Genomic DNA, 23,372 nt, shown 5'->3' with positions numbered 1-23,372 from the left:
CATTTAAAAAAACAATAGGGAAAGAAAAAATACCTTGTTTGTCACTGCTTTGTTGGCCTTTCCATTCACCTACTAATGACAATAAAAAATAGAAAAGCACCTGCCGTTCCCTCAGCCTAGCCCGCTGCTCCCAGCTATTCACATTGTGTGCCCACACTTCATCTAGGTCTCTGTTCAGTTTTGCTGGAGAGGACTCCCTCCCTGGAACACCTTATCTGAATCACCACTGCTCTTCCTCCCACTGGGGCTCTCTCTATTTCTTCAGAGCGCTCAGCAATATCTCACTTTAATATTTAGTGGTTTTAATTCTTCACTGTCCATCTCACCCTGCTCTGTGAGAAGACCTGTATCACTCACGGATACATCCACAAGGGCTAGAACACTGTTTGGCACACAGTAGAAACTCAACTGCTGTGGTGAATAAGTAAACCAAATCAATGAACAATATCCCTTTTCTAACCTTTCACAATCCCTCTGTGCATTCCTCCTGTTTTTAATTCTCTCCTTAATCAGCTTATACTTCATGACCTTTCATTCCTTTGCTAATGCCCTTCATTTTCTTCCTTGCGTCGTCAATCACTGCATTTATTTCACAAAAGGACAGCCTTGGATGAATCCGGTTATATGCCTTCTCTGTGCTGGGAATGGAGCAACTGAAAGTGGCTGGAAAAAAATTATAGAACTGGGGCTTCCCTGGTGGCACAGTGGTTGAGAGTCAGCCTGCTGATGCAGGGGACACGGGTTCGTGCCCCGGTCCGGGAAGATGCCACATGCCGCGGAGCATCTGGGCCCGTGAGCCATGGCCGCTGAGCCTGCGCGTCTGGAGCCTGTGCTCCGCAACGGGAGAGGCCACAACGGTGAGAGGCCTGCGTACCACAAAAAATAAAAATAAAAAAAATTATAGAATTGGTTGACTGTGTCATGTTAAATTTATTACCATAAATCTTGAATGAACCCTCTCTAATCCACAGCAATCCTGCTATACTTCTGGAGTAACATGATTTTCCGCTCTCCAAGATGATATTTCATGTCTCCTCCTCTCTTCTCAAACCTTTTCCTTCCAGTCTTGCTTCACTGGAAAAAAAGAAGCATCAGAGAAGCTTCTCATTACCCCACCACCAAATTTACAAACCACTCCACGTCCCTCCAGTTACCATGGAAGATTCTGCTCCTGATCAGCCATTCCCTCCACGCCACCTTTGAGCCCATCTCCTCTCACCTTCTCAAGGACGTCACTCTTTCAATTCTCCCCTCCCACTCCCTCTCCACTAGATCATTCCCATAATCGCACGCATGCTCTGTAATTATCTTTAAGAACAAAAAACACCAACGAAACAAACAACTTCCTTAATCTTAGTTCTCTCACTGGCTGTGGTCCCATGTTGTTTGCTTTCCTTTCCTCCGAGACAGCTGTCTTCACCATATCTACTTCTTCATCTTCAGTGCCCCCAAATCTGTGTTTTTCGTTTGTTTTTTTGGTCACTAGCCACAGAAAGTGCTGAAAACAGGCACAGCTTGGTTTCCATCTTAGTTAGCAACACCTGACCCAGGTGATTCCTTCTAATAGCTGCCACATCACCAGCTGATGGGGGGAAATTGCCCACCTCATTGCCCAACTCCACATGATCTGCTTGGGCATGGCTTCCCCTCTATACGATAAAGTTACATATCTATTGGTTATTGGTTTGTTTTGTGTATCCTCTACTAAACAGAAGTTCTATGAAGGTAAATAATTGGTGTCCCTTACTCATGACTAAAACTACAATGCCACTGAAAAGTGCCTTGTAGAGTAGGAGCTCAATAAATATGTGTTGAATGAATAAATAGTTGAATGAAATTGGAGTGACTCAAGGGTTGATGTAGAGAATTCTTCTTTTCCCAAAGGATACAATGATCTCAGAACACTTTCATTTCTTTTAAATACAACCAATATCCTAATGACTCCCAAATCTGTATCACTATCTTTGACATTTCTCCTAAGCTACTTAAGTCTAACTGCTTACCTGCCAACTCTACCTTGCTGTCTAATAAGCACCTAAATTTATGTCCAAACCTGAGCTTTTGATTTGTCAGCGAAATAATTTATGTCAGTCCTGGAGTTTCTTCCCCAGATTAGCAAATGGTACCCAGTTGCTCAAGCCAACGTCTTAGGTATCAACCTTGATTCCTCCCTTTCCCATACCTCCCACCATCAAACCTATCATCAAGTCCAGTCAGCACTCTCCAAAGTAAACTGGGATTCATTCACTTCTCTCTATGTACACAGCCAACCCAGTCATAGCCATCATTTTTCACCTAAATTACTTCAATCATCCTGCTTTCTATAAGCTTTGTATGCGTAAATCAGATGATGTCATTCCTCAAGCAATGTCTCATCATTACTCCCGGAATAAAATCCAAACTATTTACCATAACCTACATAGCCTCACATGATCTAACCCTTGCCTTCTTGTCTAACCTCATCTCACACCACTTGCCCCCTCCCTTACTATGCCTTAGACACAATGGCCGCCTTTTCTACCCTCAAATACTCCAAGTCCTTTCCTGCCTTCAAGTATTCGTCCTTCATATTCCCTCTCCCTGGAATGCCTCGCCACCATTTCTTTAGCATGGCCGGTATATTCTCCCCCTTCAGCTCCTATGTCACCTCCTCCGAGAGGCCTTCTTTAACAACCCCATCTAAAGTGGCTCCCCTGATTACTCTCTTCTCTTATTAACCTGCTTTACTTCAAACACAGTACTTATTCTAATTTGTAATTCACAGTTTTATTTTACATTTTGATTTATTTATTGTACATCACCTCCAGTAGACTTTAAGGTTCATGTGGGTAAGGATTTGCTCAGTGTACCCCCAGCATTCTGTACGTAAGAGTTTTTTGAATGAATAAAGAAAATAATGTCAACTCTTACATTTCCCTTGCCTTTAGTATTAATTTCCAACCACTAAAGAAATGTGATGGATCTCCATGATATTGAGAATCAGATAATAATACATTTTCTTACTCCCTGGGTAATATAATAATGGGTGAGGGTAGGTGGCAAAGAAGCTGTTATTATGACAGGCAGAAGTTGTCAGAGAGCTGCAATTGGTATGCTGGAATCAAACCACACAAGTGATTTGATCAAATTTAGTGAGTTGGAGAGACGATAGAGAGCAATGCTGATATGATTACAAGTGGGTGTAACAGCCCAAGCCTAAGGCCTCCTACAGGAAAAAGCTACATAACACACTGAGACTTTGCACACAACCAGGATCCAATAAATGTCATTGGCAGATTGCAGACCACTCCTTACAATACCATAAAAGTCTCCACTTTAATTCAACTGTATCTGCAAAATGAATCTTAATTTGGCTGACTATAACAAATGAACAGGATGTTTTCTTAAAACTCAAAAGTAATACGATGTTATCTTTACATAAATAAAGGGAACAAATTGAATTAAAATAGCATTTAACAGATTTTCATTATGTAAACTTTTGGGAAGAAATCTCTAGCTCTTGGGCTTGGACCAGGGAAATATAAAGGGAAGAGGTGAGAAGTAGTCAAGTTTCAGATATATTTTGGACTCATTACTTTTACTTTATAAACTGCAACTATACTAGTCACAAGTACAACCTTAATTGTCTTTTAAAATTGCTTTACAGAGAATGTTGAAAATTGTTTTACAGAGAATGGCAACCAGTCATTTCTGATTAAAGAAAAAGGAATGAGAATGAATACAGCAAGAGATTGTTAAAGATTTAAGCATCATTAAACATTAGAATCTAGACTTCTGATCTTATCACTACACTCCATTACAGTTTTCTCTTCCTTCAGCTCCTCTGTCACCTCTTTGGAGAGGCTTTTTGTAAAAACCTCATCAGAATCAGCTCTCCCCAGTTACTCTCAACTTGGCTTTACTTCTGTAACAGTAACAACTGGTTTAAGATTGGTTTAGGTGTCCATATGTTGTGCTGGTGATTTCAGATCTATTCTTAATATATGTGCATATTAGCCCAGCATGCTTTCTTGTTTCACAGTCTTGAAGAAGGCCTACTTTTTACTGATTTGCACAGGGGTTTGAATCTGCTGTCAGAGGCGAGAGAGCGAGTGCCAGACTCAGGCCTTTTTATCTGCTGGTCCCTCTGCCTGGGATGCTCTTCCTCCTCATGTCTATATGGCTTGCTCCACCACAGCACTGGGATCTCCACTCATCTCAGAGGGGCTTCCCTCAATTTTCTATAGAAAACAGTGATGCCAACTTCCCTCTCTCCTTTCATACACCATTAATCTCAAGTCCTTGTCATGGTTTTAATTTTCTTCACAGAATGTATCATCAAATGTCATATTAGTTTTCTTAATTGTTTACTGCCTGTGTCCCCCTCCTAAAGAGGCAAAGTCCATGAGGGCAGAGATTTTTTTAAAAAATTTAAATGCTATAGCTCCAGTTCACAGAATACTAACTGCTACACAGTAGGTGTTTAATAAATGGTGGTTCAAATTAGACTTTATTGCTATTTTCAGGATATTACATCCAAAAAAAGCAGAAAACATTTTTTTTTCATGTGCACATGGAACATTCTCTAGGATTGACCACATATCAAGGCACAAAACAAGCCTCAACAAATTTAGGAGTGTAGAATTATTTCAAGCATCTTTTCTGACCACAATGGTATGAAACCAGAAATAAACCACAGAAAAAGGAACAAGAAAAAAATGATTACATAGAGACTAAACAACATGCTACTAAAAAAAAAAATAGGTCAATGATGAAATCAAAGAAGAAATTTAAAAATACCTCGAGTCAAATGACAATGAAAACAGAACCATACCAAATCTATGGGATGCAGCAACAGCAGTTCTTAGAGGGAAGTTCATAGCAATACATGTCCTCTTCAAGAAAAAAGAAAAATCTCAAATAAACAGCCTAACCCACCACTTACAAGAATCAGAAGAAAAACAAAGAAAACCTAAAGTCAGCAGAAGTAAGGAAATAATAAAGATCAGAGAGGAAATAAAATAGAGATAAAAACATATAAAAATGAATAAAACCAAGAGCTGGTTCTTTGAAAGAGTAAACAAAATTGACAAACCTCTGGCCAGGCTCACCAAGAAGAAAAAAGACCCAAGTGAACAAAATAATAAGTGAAAGAGGAGAAATCACAGCTGATACCATAGAAACACACACACACACACACACAAAACGTAAGAGAAACTGTACAATTATATGCCAATAAATTCGACAACCTAGGAAAAAATGGACAAGTTTCTGGAAATATACATACAACCAAAACTGAATCAAGAAGAAATAGATAACTTGAACAGACTGATCACTGGTAGTGAAATAGAATCTGTAATAAAAAAAAACTCTCTACAAACAATAATCCTGGAACAGATGGTCTCACAGGTGAATTCAACCAAACATACAAAGAAGAACTTATACTGATCCTTCTCAAACTCTTCCAAAAGATTGAAGGGGAAGGAATACTCCTAAAGACATTCTATGAAGCCACCATCACCCTGATACCAAAACCAGACAAAGATAACCACCAAAAAAGAAAATTACCGGCCAATATCTTTGATGAATATAGATGCAAAAATTCTCAAGAAAATATTACCAAACCAAATCCAACAACACATAAAAAAGATCATACCCCACCACCTAACTGGATTCATCCCAGGGTCACAAGGATAGTTCAACATATGCAAATCAATGTGATACACCACATCAACAAAAGAAAAGACAAAAACCACAGGATCATCTCAATAGATGCAGAAAAAAATTTGATAAACTTCAACATTCATTCATGATAAAAATCCTTATGAAAGTGAGTATAGAGGGAACATATTTCAACATAATAAAAGCTATTTATGACAAACCCACAGCCAATATAATTCTCAATGGTGAAAAGCTGAAAGCGTTCCTGCTAAAATCTGGAACAAGACAAGGATGCCCACTCTCACCACTTCTATTCAACGTAATACTGGAAGTCCTAGCCACAGCAATCAGACAAGAAGAAGAAATAAAAGGTATTCAGATTGGTAGGGAAGAGGTAAAATTATCACTATCTGCTGATGACATGATGCTATATTAATATGGATAACCCTAAGACTCCACACAAAAACTACCAGAACTGATAAATGAATTCAGCAATGTAGCAGGATACAAGATTAACACACAGAAATCAGTTTCATTTCTTTACACTAACAATGAAATATCAGAAAGGGACTGTAAATGAACAATCCTTTTAAAAATCTCATCAAAAAAAAAAAATACTTAGGAATAAACCTCACCAAGGAGGTGAAAGACATATGCTGAGAACTATAAAACAGTAATAAAGGAAACTGAAGGTGATTCAAAGAAATGGAAAGATATCCCATGCTCTTGGACTGGAAGAATTGATATTGTTAAAATGGCCATGCTACCCAAAGCAATCTACAGATTTAATGTGATCCCTATCAAATTACCCATGACATTTTTCACAGAACTAGAACAAATAATCCTAAAATTTATATGGAACCATAAAAGGCCCAGAATTGCCAAAGCAATCCTGAGGAAAAAGAACAAAGCTGGAGGCATAATGCTCTCAGACTTCAGACAATACTACAAAGCTGCAGTAATCGAAACAGCATGGTATTGGCACAAAAACAGATATATGGATCAACGGAATGGAACAGAGAGCCCAGAAATAAACCCATACACCTACAGTCAATTAATCTTCGACAAAGGAGGCAACAATATGCAATGGGGAAAAGACAGTCTCTTTAGCAAGTAGTGTTGGGAAAGTCAGACAGCTGCAAGCAAATCAAGGAAGTTAGAACACACCCTCACAGCATACACAAAAATAAATTCAAAATGGCTTAAAGACTTAGATATAAGACATGACACCATAAAACTCTTAGAAGAGAATACAGGCAAAACATTCTCTGACGTAAGTCGTAAAAATATTTTCTTAGGTCAGTCTTCCAAGGCAATAGAAATAAAAGCACAAATAGACAAATGGGACCTAATCAAACTTATAAGCTTTTGCACAGCAAAAGAAACCATTAAAAAAAAGAAAAAAGACAACCTACAGACTGGGTGAAAATATTTGCAAATGATGCAACTAACAAGGGATTAATTTCCAAAATATACAAACAGCTCACACAACTCAACAATAAAACAAAAAAACCCAATCAAAAAGTGGGCAGAAGACCTGAACAGACCTTTCTCCAAAGAGGACATACAGATGGCCAATAGGCAAATGAAAAGATGCTCAACATCATTAAAGAAATGCAAATAAAAACTACAATGAGGTACCATCTCACACTGGTCAGAATGCCTGTCACTAAAAAGTCTACAGGACTTCCCTGGTGGCGTAGCAGTTAAGAATCTGACTGCCAATGTAGGGGGCACACGTTCAATCCCTGGTCCAGGAATATCCCACATGCTGTGGAGCAACTAAGCCCGTGCACCACAACTACTGAGACCACGTGCTAAACTACTGAAGCCTGCATGCTCTAGGGTCTGTGTGCCGCACTACTGAGCCCACGTGCTGCAACTACTGAAGCCTGCGTGCCTAGAGCCCGTGCTCTGCAACAACAGAAGTTACCGCAATGAGAAGCCCGCGCACCGCAACAAAGAGTAGGCCCCGCTTGCGGCAACTAGAGAAAGCCTGCACACAGAAATGAAGACCCAATGCAGCAGAAAATAAAATTAAAAATTTTTAAAAAGACTACAAATAGGGCTTCCCTGGTGGCACAGTTGTTCAGGGTCCGCCTGCCGATGCAGGGGACATGGGTTCGTGCCCCAGTCTGGGAGGATCCCGCATGCCGCGGAGCGGCTGGGCCTGTGAGCCATGGCCGCTGAGCCTGCGCGTCCGGAACCTGTGCTCCGCAACGAGAGAGGCCACAGAAGTGAGAGGCCCGCGTACCGCAAAAAAAAGAAAGAAAAGTCTACAAATAACAAATGCTGAAGTGGGTGTGGAGAAAATGGAACTGTCATACACTTGGTGGGAACGTAAATTGGTACAGCCACTATGGAGAACAGTATGGAGGTTCCTTAAAAAACTAAAAATAGAGCTAACATATGATCCAGCAATCCCACTCCTGGGCATATATCTGCTCAGGAGATAATTCAAAAAGATACAAGCACCCCAATGTTCATTGCAGCATTATTTACTACAGCCAAGACATGGAAGCAACCTAAATGTCCATCAACAGATGAATGGATAAAGAAGATGTGGCACATATATACAATGGAATATTACTCAGCCATAAAAAGAAACGAAATCGAGTTATTTCTAGTGAGGTGGATGGACCCAGCGTCTGTCATACAGAGTGAAGTAAGTCAGAAAGAGAAAAACGAATACTGTATGCTAACGCATATATATGGAATCTAAAAAAAAAAAAATTGGTACTGATGAACCTAGTAGCAGGGCAAGAATAAAGATGCAGACAGAGAATGGACTTGAGGACACAGGGAGGGGGAAGGGTAAGCTGGGACCAAGTGAGAGAGTGGCATGGACATATATACACTACCAAATGTAAAATAGATAGCTAGTGGGAAGCAGCTGCATAGCACAGGGAGATCAGCTCGGCACTTTGTGACCACCTAGAGGGGTAGGATAGGGAGGGTGGGAGGAAGGCTCAAGAGGGAGGGGATATGGGGATGTATGTATGCGTATGGCTGATTCACTTTGTTGTGTGACAGAGACGAGCTCAGTATTGTGAAGCAGCTATACTCCAATAAAGATATATATATATATATTTTAAAGTATATAAGAGAACAGTCTGTTAGCCACAAGCCTTCAGAGTTGCCAATGGAAAGCAGTCACTGTGCTTTCAAAACAAATGCAGAGAATTGATTAATCTAGCAAATTAGTTAGGTGGAGTTCTGTTAAGCAAACTTTTATTGTATACTCTATAAATGTGAATGATTACTAATGTGCCAAAGAGTTACTATGACTTTCCTGAAATAAATTTGAGTCAACTTTTATTTATACATACATGGTGCAATTCAATTGTTGTTTCTGAGTAAATATAAGGAACCAGAATAAGTGCTTTGGAAGACATAAGAACGTATGAGTGATTCCACAACTTTTAGAGAAAACCCAACGTACATGTAAATATGAGATATTTTTCTTAACTTTGAAGAACTTATAATGCAATGCAAGAGAAAAAAACAACTTTCCCAGGCGGAAGGTGAGACTTGTTCTCATAGAAGGAGAGAGAGAGAGCACCCTAAGACAACACGTGAGATGGGGATTAACTGTACCTGGAGAATGAGAGAGGGCTTCCTAGGGGGGAAGAGAATTTGAGATGTCTTAGTCAGACCTCCACTCTCCCAACCAGAAGTAGACCCTACAACAAGGATCGATGGCAGGTAGTTGATATGGGTAGTTCAGCAGGGGAATGGGACAATAATGGAGGGAGAAGGCAGTTATTAAGGGGTGTCTTTATTAAGCTACTAGAGCTTTTTCAGTGGTTCTAAAGCTTCAACCTAGGGGGAAGCTCTGGGAAACTCTATAAAATACACACCCCAGAATTATTCCACCCAAGGAGTAAGGTTGGGAATTTATACTTCCATAGTCCTCAGTCATTGGTTAAAGGCTGCTCCTGGAGGGATACTACTTTCTAGGCACTTCTATCCCTACGAGGCCAACTGACGAAAGTAGCAGAAATTCAGTTCTAAGGCAAATACAAGTAACCTTTGAAAATCTTCAAATATTCTCTTGCTATTTACTGAGTGCTCCTATTTGCCAAATATACACAATATAATGATTTAAAGTAGGCAATTTCTGAGGTGTCAGTCCCAAAGTATTGCTTTCTCACTGTGAGTAGTTTAAAGGTTATACAGAATAATAATGTCTTCACAAGCAAGGGCAATTTAGTCTATCTTCTGTTAAACATTCCTCGCAATAGGAAAGAAGGAATTTAACACCTGGCACGTATATATCTAATCTATTCCAATGATTTCTGAGCAGACATGACCTTCTAATGTTTATCTGTAAGCACTCTACAAAACAAAATGTCTAGGGAGAAGAAATTAGTAATCTGAACCGTAAATATGTGACTATGATCTAAAAACTGGAGCCATAAAAGTACCCCAAGGTAAGTAATAGGTTTTAAAACTACTTTTATTACCTAATGCTTTATACTTATTGATAATCTAATCAGTTTCCACCACTGGAAGGTGCCCATTTGAGTCATGCAAGCAAACAACATTCTATCATGCTATTTTATCTTTGCTTTTATTAACCATCATTGAATATTTTTTAACCTTCAAACTTAGAAGCAATCTAAAAGGCACAGCTCACGATCCAAAGAACGGTTTGATCTGACAAAATGAGCAGATGAATTTAGTGTCACCTCTGAGTTCCTCGGTGCTCAAAATGATAACCTACACATTTTGGTGGGTACACGTTAGTCGTTCTTACTATGTAAGTTCACCCACACAAAGAGACAACACAGCTAAATCACAAATATCAAACAACAACATAAAAACCAAAACATTTTTTATTTTCTGTTATGACTCCACTGCTACCCAGTCTGGAGTATTCTTGAAGGGCTATAGAAAAGACGAGTAGTAGTAACAACACGTAGGACTAGAGTCAGAAGCACAGAATTCAAGTCCTTCCCTGATACTAAATTGCTACAATAGATACAGAATGAATAATGTATAAATGTTCATGGTACTGATATTCCAATTTAAAACTCCAGCTTTGGTTATTTCTGGACTTCGCCTGTAACCAGTACAACAGCTGCCATTTACTGCTATTGACCTTGAATAATTTACTCTTTTGATTTCCTCATCTGCAAAACAGAATTCAGGTCACTTACTTTCCAGGATTACTTTGAGAAGTGAGATCATATGGATAGAAGAACTTAGCACAGTATCTGCATAAAGTCCCCCTTCTCCTTTTCACCCCTCTGTTCCTGCACTGATTTTGTTTGTGTGTCGTAGACTGCAAATTCCCTTAGGGACAGACACAGGTCTTATTTTCTGGAGAGGTCCAGCACTTAGCCCAGATCGGTACACAGAGTAGGCATTAAATGAAAAAAAAAAAAAAAAGTGAACAAACGTGTTGAAATTAATTTTAGATTATAGCTCTAAATGAAAAATGGAGACACATGCAATGTTTCTGAGCATGAAAAAGACATGGGAAATGTTCTAGGAAATTTATGTGATACACCAGTTTATATGATAAATGACTCTACGGGAATGGAATAAACTTTGTAATCAGACTTGCCAAAACATATATTGATAAGTGAGCACGTCTCTTAACTAATCACTGTTCTAAGATTTTCCTTTTGCTCAAAACATTTTAAAGTAACTGTTTTGAGAGTTTGCATGTGAGTCACACAGGAAAATCAGCATAATTATTTTACAACCAGATTTCAATTTTAAAACCAAAAGTTAATATTTAATCACTAGTCCCCAACTTAGTGAACTGCTGTGGCTCAAAATGATTATTGACTACTTTTTGTAATCAAATAAAGCATTAAAGTACAAAGATTTCCCAGTCCAGCAATGTATAAAAAAATAGGACACAGGAATGACATATATTTGAAGACAATTTCTAAATAAATTCCCAAAGATATGCTAAGTGATAGTGACACACTGTCTAGTAAAGACAGTCTCACAAAATGTTTGTTTGGAATACAGACTCATCTAGATACTTCTCGATAGATATTTAGTAACATATTAATCACATTATTTTGTATATGTACATACATATGAGGCTCTACATTAACTCTATATATTAAGTATATATACTTGTAATTTATACACAAAGCATATAAATAACGTGGATATACTAGGTAGACCAAACGCCCAGCCTTCCTGTACGCCTCAGTATCTGCTACCCTCTTAGGTAAATTCAGGATCAATATGGGCAAACCATCATCTTTGTCATCCTTTAACCATCTCTTTTCCAATGATTTTCTTCCATGTCAGTCACTCATTCTCATAACCACAACTTAAACCTCATCATCCCTCCAGACAGTTCCACCTCCAAAATGACTATTGCAAACATCCCACTCTCTGTTCACAGCCCCCTACTCTTCTAGCTGGCCTCCTCACCTACTGTCATCTCAAACATTCTCCAGCCTCCCTGGAGTCTCCAGGGCCTTCTACGGTGTTGCTCTTTCATATCCTAACTTACATTGCAGGTCCTTTCACCATCTTCACTGCCACCACCTGGGTCCAAGCCGCCATTGTATCTTAAGGTGACCACTGTGATAAACTCCCAGTGGGTCTCCCTGTTTCTGCCTGTCCCTCTCAAGAGTCTATTCTCAGCCTAGCAGTTAGAGTAATCCTTGGAGTAGCTAAGTCCTATCATGGCACTCTTCTGATCGATACTACTAAAAAACTGCCAGGATAAAAATCCAGGTCCTTACAATGACCTGTAAGCGCATACACGATCTGGTCCCTTGCTGTCTATGTGACCCCTTTTCTTCTCACCTTCCCCCTTGCTCACCGTAATCCAACCACACCAGCCTTTGCAACTCCGCTCAGCACACAAACCAGCTATACTTTCATCTCAGCCCTCTGTAGAGCTCTTCTTTCCTACCAGCAGTGCCTCTCTCTCAAGGGTCTTCAAGGTTTGCTCCTTTACCTCCTTCAAGTCTCTGCTCAGACGTCCCTTGTCGATGAAACATTTTGTTCATCTTATTTAAATCAGCAAACGACATTTACCAGCACTACTTGTGTCCTCCCCTGCTTTCTCTCCATAGAACATATCACCATCTGACAAAGTACCCATTTCCTTAATCCTTTGTTTATTGCCTGTTGTTCACTGTATCCTCATTAGAATATAAGCTTCAAAAGGGCAGAGACTTCTATCACTCACTGATGCAGTCCCTGTTCCTAGAACAATGCTTTGCACATGCTAGGCACCTGACGATTATTTAATGAAAGCAGCTTAGATTTCACGGTCCATTATTTCAACCATATTTTTGCCACCAAACTTTGTGTATATAAGTGTTTAGGTGATTAAGTTAATTCTTGAGTGCAGATAAGGGAAAAGCTTCACTAACGTTTGGACTTAAGTCATCTTATGAGACTCTAAAATTTGGACTTAAGTCATCTTATGAGACTCTAAAATTATTCTGAAGCTGGAGAAATTAAACTATGGCTATTAGATGCCTACTTGAAAGATGTGATTCTCTTAACCCATTTATTCAGAAATATAGCTTTGACTTTCCAGTTTGACAAAATGAAGGCACTACCACTTATGCTCTTCTTTGAAACCTACAATAAAAATAATGAAAAAGAAAAAAGTAAGCTTCACCTTGAGTAAGAAATGGCCATAACTGTAGACAACCAACTGTGAATACTACTTGTCAAATTCAACAAAATGTGGACCAAAAGCCCAATAGCCAACATACACATTCTCAGACCTCCAGCAGACTACAGACTTCCCTAAATGTCACAGTCCTGAGAGGTCTATCCAAAATTCCCATGACTGAAGTTGCTAGATGTGGGAGACATGGCCAAACCACTGCAAAATCTGGAAAAACCCTGCAGGGCCCGAGGTTCACACACAGAGAACAGCAGGGAAATGGAGCTGCCGGAGGAAGCACGCAGGTACACCTTTTTCTTTATCCTTGCTTTGACCTCCTCGTAGAGGAAGCCTGTCTGGAAGGGAGGCCGATGAGTGTGTTACAGAAGCCACGATCAGTTTTGCAGCCCTAACCAGAGTCAGCTGAGCAGACATAGACTGACAGCTTTTGCTACAAACATGCTTTACCGAGTCACATCAACTTCCTGCTCGTGCCAAAGGGATAAAGTAAAAATCTAAAGTATAGTTTAAATCAAATCCATCCTGTTCTTAAAACCTTTCGTCATTTTCCTATTCCTATAAGTTTTAGCTACTTAGTTAAACTCCATCCTAACTTAACTCTAGTATCTAGCTTTCTCCTGCTACTTTCTACGGTCCAGCCAGAAATGTTCAGTCACCACTACATGAACCCTCCATGTCCTAAAACATCCTTTCTACCTAGAAGGGTTTCTGTTCCCCACACCTCCCTTCCTCACCCCAGCAACTTGGTGAAATCCCAGTCATTTTTCACAGAGCCACTTAATACCCCATTCATCCATAAAACTTCCACTTCAAAGAGTTTTATGGTTTATGAATTAATTCATTTTTAAAAAGCAGATCTGGAGACATACATTAAATACTAAAATTACACTCTTCTGTCCATTGAGGATGCAATCAGATTGTTGCTTCCCAAAGATAAAAAGATGCTTAATTTAACTATACTGAGAAAACTAGAATACTGAATAGTAAAAAATGTCTAGAAGTAGCAGGCCTTCCATCATGAGTAACACATCTGATTGGCAACTTTATTTTTCTGCTTTTGACTGTTTTCCTTCGGTTATCAAGCCTGATACCCTTTAAGGTAAAGGGAAGTAAGGTGATATCATAAAGGTGATGTGACCCTAATAATTTCTTTATTTAAAAGCTAGGGCTTCCCTGGTGGCGCAGTGGTTGAGAGTCCGCCTGCTGATGCAGGGGACATGGGTTCATGCCCCGGTCCAGGAAGATCCCACATGCCGCGGAGCGGCTGGGCCCGTGAGCCATGGCCGCTGAGCCTGCGCATCCGGAGCCTGTGCTCCGCAACGGGAGAGGCCACAACAGTGAGAGGCCCGCGTACCGCAAAAAAAAAAAGAACAAATAAATAAATAAAAGCTAGAATTTATTGAAAACTGGCCATCATTATCTCATTTAATCGTAACAAACCAAATTAGTTACAGATATTTTTCTTATTTTACAGATGAGGAAGTCAAGGTTGAAGGAGAGATTGAATAATTTGCCCAGAGTCACACAAATTGTAAGTTCTAAGCCAATCTGATTCTAGAACTAGAATTCTTAACTCTGCGCTCTAAGCTTATTAATATATTTACTGAAGTATCTCTGACCAGATGGTTTCAAAAGTAAGCTAAAGGCTTCATCAGATACTCTTCACCCTATATTATCACCCCACCCCACCCACAAAAAAGTTGCAATACTTTACATTTCTATACTACTTAACTGGCTTTGAAAATATTTCCACAAGTATTAATGGTTTAAGTCCCACAACAAATCTATAGGACTATCACCATTTTATATAGCAGGAAACAGGAACAGAGATATTATAAATTACCCAGTCACACTGCTGAGTAGCCAGGATACAGACACAAGCCTTCTTAACCTAATATCAGTGCTCTTTCCAGAACAGCTAAACACTTTAGAAGTATCTGATACCTTTTCTTAGATATGGAAGTCATGAAGTATTCAGTGAATTGTCATGCTTCCCAGTTCCATTCAATTAATTTGAAGACATTCATTGTTATTATTTTTATACTATGTAGAAATTATGATCATAGACATATTTTCAGTAATATAATGAGTCCAGGCATTAATCAAGGAATTTTCAGGGTCAGGCAATATGTTCACCAGCTTGACAAGCATGAGGCCTGAAATGACATGGTTTCTACAATTTCAATGGATAGGAACCATACTGATAGGTTTCTATCAATGACTGCTAGAACACCAAATGTATGGGCAGGAGTGGTGGGAAACAAGTGTGAATAGGTAGGGTGAGTTCAAATCATGGAAAGCCTTGTTTGTCAGGCCAAGATTGAGATATAAGGATAGTTGAAGAGGATCCACTGAAGAATTTTGCTATGGAAAGTAGTAGCTCATATTTGCATGACAGGAAGTAACTCAGGCAGTAGAAGATGGAATATGGTGTCAAGAGCCAGAGCAGAGTCAGGGAAACCAGTAAAAAGTCTACTGTAGTAGTCTCCCGAGGCACAATCAATTCCCAAATTTGGCTGATTATCTGAAATTACCAGGGAGGCCTTTTATTTAAAAAAAATTTTTTTCAACATTAGAATATATTTTGCATTATATAATAAAATATAGAAGACAATAAAAATAAGTGAGCATTGCTACAAACAACAACAGATATAAAATTCATGAGCAATATTCAGCAAAACAAAGCAGACATAAAATTATATACATTGTATGGTTTCTTTTTAAAAAATTCAAAACCGGGCGAAACAAATTTATGGCGAAGATAATGGTTACTTTGGGGGCAGAAAGGAGGGGCCATGACCAGGAAATGGTATGAGGAAGGCTTCCGAGGTGCTGGGAAAGTTCTGTTTCTTGACCTGAGTAGTGCTTATACTAGAGGGAGTTCACATAACTCACATAAGTCATAAGTTTATAGTTAAACTTATGACTTATACACTTTTCTCTGTGTTATAACTTATTAAGAAAGCTAAGACAAAAGCTTTATTTAGTTCACTAAGATAAACAATTGGCAAAGAATTACTGAATATTATTTTAGACACCTAAAAGTTCAAGGAACTGCCTTAGGTGATCAAAGATTCCAAGTCCATTCCACTATCAAACTTCTTTTTTTTCGTATTAGTCATCCATTTAATACACATCAGTGTATCCATGTCAATCCCAATCGCCCAATTCATCCCACCACCACCACCACCCCCTGCTGCTTTCCCCCCTTGGCGTCCATTCGCTTTTTCTCTACCTCTCTGTCTCAATTTCTGCTCAGTAAACCGTTTCATCTGTACCATTTTCTAGATTCCATGTACATGCGTTAATATACAATATTTGCTTTCTCTTCCTGACTTACTTCACTCTGTATGACAGTCTCTAGATCCATCCACGTCTCTACAAATGACCCAATTTCGTTCCCTTTTATGGCTGCGTAATATTCCATTGTATATATGTACCACATTTTCTTTATCCATTCGTCTGTTGATGGGCACTTAGGTTGCTTCCATGACCTGGCTATTGTAAATAGTGCTGCAATGAACATTGGGGTGCCTGTGTTTTGTTTTTTGGTTTTTTTGCAGTACGTGGGCCTCTCACTGTTGTGGCCTCTCCTGTTGTGGAGCACAGGCTCCGGATGTGCAGGCTCAGCGGCCATGGCTCACGGGCCCAGCCGCTCTGCGGCATGTGGGATCAGCCCAGACCAGGGCACAAACCCACGTCCCCTGCATCGGCAGGTGGACTCTCAACCACTGCGCCACCAGGGAAGCCCGGGGTGCATGTGTCTTTTTGAATTATGGTTTTCACTGGGTATATGCACAGTAATGTGATTGCTGGGTCATATGGTAATTCTATTTTTACTTCTTTAAGGAAGCTCCATACTGTTCTCCATAGTGGTTGTATCAATTTAGATTCCCACCAGCAATGCAAGAGGGTTCCCTTTCCTCCACACCCTCTCCAGCATTTGTTGTTTGTAGATGTTCTGATGATGCCCATTCTAACTGCTGTGCAGTGATACCTCATTGTAGTTTTGATTTGCATTTCTCTAATAATTAGTGATGTTGAGCAGCTTTTCATGTTCTTTTGGCCATCTGTATGTCTTCTTTGGAAAAATATCTATTTAGGTCTTCTGCCTATATATGGATTGATTTGTTTAATATTGAGCTGCATGAGCTGTTTATATATTTTGGAGATTAATCCTTTGTCCGATGATTCACTTGCAAATATTTTCTCCCACTCTGAGGGTTGCCTTTTTGTCTTGTTTATGGTTTCCATTGCTGTGCAAAACCTTCTAAGTTTCATTAGGTCCCATTTGTTTATTTTTGTGTTTATTTCCATTACTCTAGGAGGTGGATCAAAAAAGATCTTGCTGTGATTTATGTCAAAGGGTGTTCTTCCTATGTTTTCCTCTAAGAGTTTTATAGTGCCCGGTCTTACATTTAGGTCTTTAATCCATTTTGAGTTTATTTTTGTGAATGGTGTTAGGGAGTGCTCTAATTTCATTCTTTTACATGTAGCTGTCCAGTTTTCCCAGCAGCACTTATTGAAGAGACTGTGTTTTCTCCATTGTATATCCTTGCCTCCTCTGTCATAGATTAGTTGGCCACAGGTGCGTGGGTTTATCTCTGGGCTTTCTATCCTGTTGCATTGATCTATATTTCTGTTTTTGTGCCAGTAACCTATTGTCTTGATTACTGTAGCCTTGTAGTATAGTCTGAAGTCAGGGAGTCCGATTCCTCCAGCTCCATTTTTTTCCCTCAAGACTGCTTTGGCTATTCGGGGTCTTTTGTGTCTCCATACAAATTTTAAGACATTTTGTTCTACCTCTGTAAAAAATGTCATTGGTAATTTGATAGGGATTGCATTGAATCTGTAGATTGCTTTGGGTAGTATAGTCATTTTCACAATATTGATTCTTCCAATCCAAGAACATGGTATATCTCTCTATCGGTTGGTATCATCTTTAATTTCTTTCATCAGTGTCTTATAGTTTTCTGCATACAGGTCTTTTGTCTCCCTAGGTAGGTTTATTCCTAGGTATTTTATTCTTTTTGTTGCAATGGCAAATGGGAAAGTTTCCTTAATTTCTCTTTCATATTTTTCATCATTAGTGTATAGTAATGCAAGAGATTTCTGTGCATTAATTTTGTATCCTGCAACATTACCAAATTCATTGATTAACTCCAGCAGTTTTCTGGTGGTATCTTTAGGATTCTCTACGTATAGTATCATGCCATCTGCGAACAGTGACAGTTTTACACCTTCTTTTCCAATTGTATTCCTTTTATTTCTTTTTCTTCCCTGACTGCCGTGTCTAGGACTTCCAAAACTATGTTGAATAATAGTGGTGAGAGTGGACATCCTTGTCTTGTTCCTGATCTTAGGGGAAATGCTTTCAGTTATTCACCATTGAGAATGATGTTTGCTGTGGATTTGTCATATATGGCCTTTATTATGTTGAGTTAGGTTCCCTCTATGCCTACCTTCTGGAGAGTTTTTGTCATAAATGGGTGTTGAATTTTGTCAAAAGCTTTTTCTGCATCTACTGAGATGATCATATGGTTTTTATTCTTCAGTTTGTTAATATGGTGTATCACATTGATTGATTTGCATATATTGAAGAATCCTTGCACTCCTGGGATAAACCCCATTTGATCATGGTGTATGATCCTTTTAATGTGCTGTTGGATTCTCTTTGCTAGTATTTTGTTGAGGATTTTTGCATCTGTATTCATCAGTGATATTGGTCTGTAATTTTCTTTTTTTGTAGTATCTTTGTCTGGTTTTGGTATCAAGGTGATGGTAGCCTCACAGAATGAGTTTGGGAGTGTTCCTTCCTCTGCAATTTTTTGGAAGAGTTCGAGAAGGATGGGAGTTAGCTCTTCTCTAAATGTTTGATAGAATTCACCTGTGAAGCCATCTGGCCCTGGACTTTTGTTTGTTGGAAGATTTTTAATCACAGTTTCGATTTCATTACTTGTGATTGGTCTGTTCATATTTTCTGCTTCTTCCTGTTTCAGTCTTGGAAGGTTATACCTTTCTAAGAATTTTTCCATTTCTTCCAGGTTGTCCATTTCATTGGCATAGAGTTGCTTGTAGTAGTCTCTTAGGACACTTTGTATTTCTGCAGTGTCTGTTGTAACTTTTTCTTTTTCATTTCTACTTTTATTGATTTGAGTCCTCTCCCTTTTTTTCTTGATGAGTCTGGCTAATGGTTTATCAATTTTGTTTATCTTCTCAAAGAACCAGATTTTACTTTTATTGATCTTTGCTATTGTTTTCTTTGTTTCTGTTTCATTTATTTCTGCTCTGATCTTTATGATCTTTCCTCTGCTAACGTTGGGCTTTGTTTGTTCTTCTTTCTCTAGTTCCTTTAGGTATAAGGTTAGATTGTTAACTTGAGATTTTTCTTGTTTCTTGTGGTAGGCTTGTACAGCTATAAACTTCCCTCTTAGAACTGCTTTTGTTGCATTCCATAGGTTTTGGATCATCGTGTTTTCATTGTCATTTGTCTCTAAGTATTATTTTATTTCCTCTTTGATTTCTTCAGTAATCTCTTGGTTATTTAGTAACGTATTGTTTAACCTCCATGTGTTTTTGTTTTTTACGTTTTTTCCCTGTAATTCATTTCTAATCTCATAGCGTTGCGGTCAGAAAAGATGCTTGATATGATTTCAATTTTCTTAAATTTACTGAGGCTTGATATGTGACCCAAGATGTGATCTATTCTGGAGAATGTTCTGTGCACACTTGAGAAGAAAGTGTAATCTGCTGTTTGGGGATGGAATGTCGTATAAATATCAATTAAATCTAACTGGTCTATTGTGTCATTTAAAGCTTGTTTCCTTATTAATTTTCTGTTTGCATGATCTGTCCATTGGTGTAAGTGAGGTGTTAAAGTCCCCCACTATTATTGTGTTACTGTTGATTTCCTCTTTTATAGCTGTGAGCATTTGCCTTATATATTGAGGTGCTCATATGTTGGGTGCATATATAATTGTTATATCTTCTTCTTGGATTCATCCCTTGATCATTATGTAGTGTCCTTCCTTGTCTCCTGTAACATTCTTTATCTTAAAGTCTATTTTATCTGATATGAGTATTGCTACTCCAGCTTCCTTTTGATTTTCATTTGCATGGAATATCTTTTTCCATCCCCTCACTTTCAGTCTCTATGTGTTCCTAGGTCTGAAGTGGGTCTCTTGTAGACAACATATATATGTTTTTGTAACCATTCAGCAAGCCTGTGTCTTTTGGTTGGAGCATTTAATCCATTCACATTTAAGGTAATTACCGATATGTATGTTCCTATGACCGTTAACTGTTTTCGGTTTGTTTTTGTAGGTCCTTTTCTTCTCTTGTGTTTCCCACTTAAGAGAAGTTCCTGTAGCATTTGTTGTAGAGCTGCTTTGGTGGTGCTGAATTCTCTTAGCTTTTGTCTGTCTGTAAAGCTTTTGATTTCTCCATGGAATCTGAAGGAGATCCTTCCTGGGTAGAGTAATCTTGGTTGTAGGTTCTTCACTTTCATCACTTTAAGTATATCATGCCACTCCCTTCAGGCTTGTAGAGTTTCTGCTGAGAAATCAGCTGTTAACCTTATGGGAGTTCCCTTGTATGTTATTTTACATTTTTCCCTTGCTGCTTTCAGTAATTTTTCTTTGTCTTTATTTTTTGCCAATTTGATTACTATGTGTCTTGGTGTGTTTCTCCTTGGGTTTATCCGGTATGGGACTCTCTGGGCTTCCTGGACTTGGGTGGCTATTTCCTTTCCCACGTTAGGGAAGTTTTTGACTATAATCTCTTCAAATATTTTCTCGGGTCCTTTATCTCTCTGTTCTCCTTCTGGGACCCCTATAATGTGAATATTGGTGTGACCCAGAGGTCTCTTAGGCTGTGTTCATTTCTTTTCATTCTTTTTTCTTTATTCTTTTCTGAAGCAGTGAATTCCACCACTCTGTCTTCCAGGTCACTTATCCATTTTTCTGCCTCAGTTATTCTGCTATTGATTCCTTCTAGTGTAGTTTTTTTTCAGTTATTGTACTGTTCATCTCTGTTTGTTTGTTCTTTAATTCTTCTAGGTCTTTGTTAAACATTTCTTGCATCTTCTCAATCTCTGCCTCCATTCTTTTTCTGAGGTCCTGGGTCATCTTCACTATCATTATTCTGAATTCTTTTTATGGAAGGTTGCCTATCTCCACTTCATTAAGTTGTTTTTCTAGGGTTTTATCTTGTTTCTTCATCTGGTACATAGCCTTCTGCCTTTTCATCTTGTCTGTTTTCCAGTGAATGTGGTTTTTGCTCCACAGGCTGCAGGATTGTAGTTCTTGCTTCTGCTGTCTGCCCTCTGGTGGATGAGGCTATCTAAGAGGCTTGTGGAAGTTTCCTGATGGGAGGGAATGGTGGTGGGTAGAGCTGGCTGTTGCTCTGGTGGGCAGAGCTCAGTAAAACTTTAATCCACTTGTCTGCTGATGGGTGGGGCTGGGTTCCCTCCCTGTTGGTTGTTTGGCCTGAGGCAACCCAACACTGGAGCCTACCCGGGCTCTTTGGTGGGGCTAATGGCAGACTCTGGGAGGGCTCACACCAAGATGTACTTCCCAGAACTTCTGCTGCCAGTGTCCTTGTCCCCACGGTGAGCCACAGCTGTGCCCCGCTTCTGCAGGAGACCCTCCAACACTAGCAGGTAGGTCTGATTCAGTCTCCTATGGGGTCACTGCTCCTTCCCCTCAGTCCCCATGTACACACTACTTTGTGTGTGCCCTCCAAGAGTGGAGTCTCTGTTTCCCCCAGTCCTTCTGAAGTCCTCCAATCAAATCCTGCTAGCCTTCAAAGTCTGATTCTCCAGGAATTCCTCCTCCTGTGGCCAGACCCCCAGGTTGGGGAGCCTGACGTGTGGCTCAGAATGCTCACTCCACTGGGTGGATTTCTGTGGTATAAGTGTTCTCCAGTTTGTGAGTCACCCACACAGCAATTATGGGATTTGATTTTATTGTGATAGCGCCCCTCCTACCATCTCATTGTGGCTTCTCCTTTGTCTTTGGATGTGGGGTGCCTTTTTTGGTGAGTTTCAGTGTCTTCCTGTCAATGATTGTTCAGCAGTTAGTTGTGATTCTGGTGTTCTCGAAAGAGGGAGTGAGAGCATGTCCTTCTAGTCCATCATCTTGAACCAATCTCCAAGGAAGCCTTTTAAAATACAGGTTTTGGAGCCCTGCCCTGAGTTTTCTGACTCAGTCTGGGTCACCAGGTGCATGTGACAATGGGCCAGGTGTAGAATTGTCCTGCCTGGATGAGAGGCTATGAGGAAGCACCAGTGAGGGTGGGAGAGACTTATGATATATTTAAGCAGCAGAATGAACAGGTGATCTTCAAGGGCAAGGAAAGATGATGAGACAATCCACAGGATATGCAGGTACAGGTGAGCATTAGGTAGTTAGATATAGACGTAGGCTTTGCCAGGGAGAGCTCTAGACTGAAGGCCTAAGAATGAACCTAGGAAATAATGTTTAAATCTGACTCAGAAGGAAGAGACCTCAAAGGAGATGGAAGAGAGGCCAGAGAAATAGGAAGAAGATAAGAACAATTCAAAATTCATTCAAGCATGTAATGGGGAAAGTTTGGCTTGGGGACAGAGTATAATGGGCCTAAATTCCAAGAAAACAAGTTTTGATTGTATATTGTCAGCAAAAGTGGGGGACAGCAAAACAATAACAGCAAACGGTTTGCTTACTCAAGTCAAGACTATGCTATGATCAGGTTTGTTTGGGGGGAACATCATTCTATCACTGGTAGAAAGGAGATGGAGAGAGGGTGAGTCTAGAGGTGGGAGAACAGTTTGAAATTGTGTGGCTGTAATAAGGCCCTAATCTAAAGCATTGGGGGGTGGGGTGGACACAAGACACCCGTTTCAAGAGCGATGTCTAAGGCAGAATGTGAGTCCCAGCGGGAATGGTAAAGGTGGAGGAGTTAAGGGCAAACTAAGGCTTCCAGCTTGGCAGACCGGTGGCTGGCAAACTAAGGTTGGAGAGGGTAGAACGTAGACAAAGTTCTGGTGATGATGTGAGCGTGAGCAATTTCAGGCACCATATGGTTTTTCATGGGTAGTGAGAAATATGGCTCTATTGCTCTTCCG

Source organism: Lipotes vexillifer, unplaced genomic scaffold (assembly GCF_000442215.2).
Source record: "Lipotes vexillifer unplaced genomic scaffold, Lipotes_vexillifer_v1.1 scaffold34, whole genome shotgun sequence".
Taxonomy (NCBI): Eukaryota; Metazoa; Chordata; class Mammalia; order Artiodactyla; family Lipotidae; genus Lipotes; species Lipotes vexillifer.
Note: the sequence above shows the minus strand (reverse complement) of the source record.